This window comes from Saccopteryx bilineata, chromosome 1 (genome assembly GCF_036850765.1).
Source record: "Saccopteryx bilineata isolate mSacBil1 chromosome 1, mSacBil1_pri_phased_curated, whole genome shotgun sequence".
Taxonomy (NCBI): Eukaryota; Metazoa; Chordata; class Mammalia; order Chiroptera; family Emballonuridae; genus Saccopteryx; species Saccopteryx bilineata.
Window position 1 is genome coordinate 174,841,351 of NC_089490.1, and position 4,468 is coordinate 174,845,818.

Sequence of the window (4,468 nt, forward strand, 5' to 3'; positions counted from 1 at the left end):
CGCTTGAACTCCTAGGACACGGCCTGGGCTTGGAGAACCCAGGGTTCTGCAACAAGTGGGTAAGTCCATCTCATTTCTTGTGGACACGGGGGCTGCCTTCTCTGTTTTGCCATCACACTCTGGACCTCTAATTCCCTCACAGGTCTTGGTTATGGGAATGGATGGGACCTCTTCCTTTCCCCTTTTATGACGCTCCTGACATGAAGTTCTGCCTCAAGCTTGCCTCCTTACAGGACCACTAGCAGTTGGAACCACTGGACTCCATTCATCTCCAGCTCACCAAAAGGCTGGACACTAAAAATCCCCCTATTACTCCTCTTTTTTTTTTAATACTTACAGGACCACATCCGCGAAGTTTCTCAACTCACGGCCAAACAGATGTTCCTCCTGACACCCCTCAAAGTCACCACCTTCCGATCTCCCCCTCCCCATGACACCCCTAATCAGCAGGAAGTAGCCAGACGAATAAACGGTGCCCCTTTTTCTATTTAACACAAAAGGTCAGACTGTAAGGTTGGTGGATAATGGGGGATGGTCACGTGGGGAACTAAACCCGCAAACTTTGGCTAGGACCGCCCACAACCAAGCACGCCAAAGGAGGCTTCACAGCAACCATTTGGAAAAAAGCGACCGTCTGCCAGCCAGTTAGATTTCACTACATCATATTAGCTCGACTTCCCTAGAAGGACTCCTTTAAATATCTCCCACGCAGTTTAATCCTTGCAACTTCCCTGGCCTCCATCTGGCCTCCATCTTTCCTCAGGACCAGGGAACCTCACCGGGCGGGATGCACTGTACTCAATAAAGCCTTTTATTATTCCACACTTTGTGGCTCCGGGCCCCTTTCTTCCTTCTCGGCAGGGAAAAATACCTTACATTTTATATTACAATTTCCACATTAAAGATCTATTTTTTAATCCAGATACATGTACTGATTTTTATAAAAATAATTAAAATCATAAGGATATTTGGTAGTCTGTAACTTTATTACATTTTAATTTATCAAGAGGACTTGGATAATATATTATTTAGTAAAGGTAGTTTCCCTTGGGAACACATTGCTGTGTGATTGTGGAAGGGTGAACAAAGATTAATTCTACATGAAAACAAACACAAAAGAAAGTTTCAGAAAAATTTTTAGGAAATCACAAAGTAAGGCATAAGAAAAGGAACTCAAAATTTTGTATAATACATGTCAGTCAGTATAATCAAAATTGAAATATAATTGGTGTTGGGCAAATGAGTTTGTAGAATGTGATTTTTGTCACTTTGTTAAAAATAGCGCTGCCCACGTGAATGGTGCTGCCAGGTGAAACTGCTAATTACCTTCCATTTGGGAAGGGGCTTTGTTATGCTAATCTGTGCTGGAGGAGAGGTCTTTGTGAGCCCAAGTAGTTTTTTAGAAGAAGCAAGAAGAAAAGAAGCCAAGATGGCAGGGTGCTGAAGGAGAAGCCATCTTTGTGCAGAGATGAGAAATGAGAAGGTGTGCAGATGGGGAGCCATAGGTGACTGAGACTGGTGGGGGCCTTTGATTCTAGAAGAACCCGAAAAAGATTCCCCTGGTGTGGAACTAAAGAATGTGTGAGTGGGTTTTGGTGCCCTGTGTGTTTTTACTTTCCAGTCGGTTGCTGTTGTAAAGTACCGTACCTCACTTCTGCGAGTTTATGTAGAGAAACCAAGTCCAGATGAATTTTTAAAGGTTTTACTAAAAGGAGGAGATTTCTTAATATGCCAGCTACATATGACTAACACGGGGCATTGCAAACCCAAATCATTCACACAAATACATTTCAGAGGCTGGTTATATACCCTTGATCACATACAGGCTGAGGGGATCATGGCACAAGCTTATAACATTTGTTTAGGGAATCCATAGAAACATTAAAACTTTTAAGGTAACACAATCAAAGACATTTATAAATCTTTCAGTGTCTATCTCCCCTCCTTTGCCTAGAGGTATGTTACTCTCAGGATTCCAGGAATGGAGGAAGAGCCAAAATCAATGTAGGGTGGTATGTAAATTCTGTCCCTTATTGTAAGAGAAAAGACATCCCTCAGACAACCTTTATTCTATAGTTAAAACTAAATGACCCATTGTCCTTGTAAGTCAGAAAGCTTCCATATTCTTCTCCCTCACCTCCCCAAGGAAAACACAGGACAGAAAGCCTGACCTTTCCTCCTAAAATATCAGTATTAATTTTGCAGCTTTTTGGTACCTTACTACATTGTGAGGCTAGAATAAAGGAATAGCCCTCAAGTTTTTGGCTCTGCAGTTTCTTTACCGTCTGCCTGAATCTAATGTGAACCTGCACCTGCTTGGCAGTGATGGTGGTCATGACTACTGGGCCTACAATTGGAAATTAGAGAAATTATTTTACATTGATAACACAAATAAAAATGTACAAATAAATAATTTTAAAACACTTTAATGAAAGTTGAAGATATGAAGTAAAATGAAAAACAGTTAATATACTTTTAGTCACCAATAATAGATAGTTACAAAAAAACAATTATTTTTTTCATCATTTGTAAATATTAACAATACTGATTGTAAGGCCAGTGGCCGCCGCAGTCATGGCCATACAAGGTCTCATTAGATTCAGGCAGATGATAAAGAAAAAATGGAGCCAGAAAATGGTAGGCCATTCGGTTTATTCAAGTCTTGTATACGGGCGGACAAGCAAACAGGCAGGGAAGATTGCTTCCCTTTCATAAAGAGCCCCCAAAGCCCTGATGCATTCTCCAGTTACACAACCCAGAAAATCTCCGGTTCCTCCTGAAATCAAAGGCCCCCACCAGCTTCAGCAGAGCTCCCAAAGCCCCTCATCTCCAGTTGCACATCTGCACTCCTTCTTTTCTTCCTGGAAAACCCAGGCTGTGGTAAAAATCCCTTCTCCAGCAAACATTAGCAATACAGTGACTCCTCCCAAGCAGGAAGACAATCCACAATTTGCAACCTGCCTCCCTGAGGGCAAGCACCGCAGCCTTTCACAGACTACAGACACATGGCACTGCTCAGGCCAATGCAAAATATAAGTGAGCAAACCTGAATACCACATTTACAAACTTATTGGCCCAACAATGTTACATACATGTTTTTTCTTGTTATAACAGAGCTGCCGTATAATTATAAAAATTATGATCATATACTTATATATATGCAAACATATACATGTGTGTAATTCCTCTATTGTTGAGTTCCTTATTGAGATGGTGTAAAGCCAGGAGCCACAGCCACCATCAAAGCTGCTTGGCCCGTGCAGGTTCTCATTGAATTCGGACAGACAATAATGAAACAATGGAGTCAAGAACTGGTGGGCCATTACCTTTTAATCCTAGCTTGTAACTGGCAAGCAAGAAATACACATAGTGGGAAAACACTTTCCTTTCCATTCAGAGCTCCCAAAGCCACTGACTTATCCGAGTTTCCTAGAATCAAAGGTTTCTAACCTCACCAGCCTTATTCACCTCTGTTCCCCATTTCCTTCTCTCTGCACAAACTCTGCACAAATTGGCTTCTCCTTCAGCACTCTGCCATCTTGGCTGCATCTCCTCTCTTCCACGTGGTCTTTCTCTGCTCTCTATTCTCTGCTCTCCTCCAGCATGGGTTCCTCTGCCCCATTTTATAGTGTAGAAATCAAAACCATTAATCCAATATACAAACAAGAAAGTCTCTGATACAAAGTCACTTATCTGAGGCATAATGGGATTCCTCATGAGAGTGCACCACCCCCTATCACGCAACAGTCAAAGGGTGGGAAAAGCTTAGGCTTAAACTAAGCCTTAGGCTATAAGGACCCTGCTTACTTACAGCCTGTCCCCACATCCAGTGCAAACTATAAGCGAGCAAACATATATTTCATATTTACAAACATATTCGATCAACAAACCTCTTTGTAAAATGCTTGTTCAAACCAGAAATAATTCCAAACTAATTATTCACTTCATGCCTTGGATATTTTTAAAAATATAAAAATAGAATTATTTTATATAAAAACTTATATTTTGTTTTTAATATTGTGACTTTATCAGAAGTATAAGTCAATTTCAGTGATAAGCAAGACCTGTTTTCACAAAAAATGTTAAATATTTAACTTAGCAAAAATTTAAATATTTATTTCAGTTTCTTGAAACATTTATTTATTTAAGTATGCCTTGGTAAACTTATTTAGTATGTTTTTACTAAAAAATATTCTTTCTACAGTCTAATTTGTAAAGGTAGTGAATTAATGTGTTTTTATTTGATTATAAAGAAATGGCACCTTAACTGCATTATTATTTTAATGTGTTTCTATGGATCAGAGTATTGTATTTTATATTTTAGTGCTTAGAATGTGAATCTTTAAAGGCCTTATTTGTTAAATTTTTTTGACATGTGTTAAATTTGTTTCTTTCTGGTTAAGAATACAAAAAATTTACATCTTTTAGATTGTTCTTTAACTTCCATAGTTATTCATTTAAATGTGCC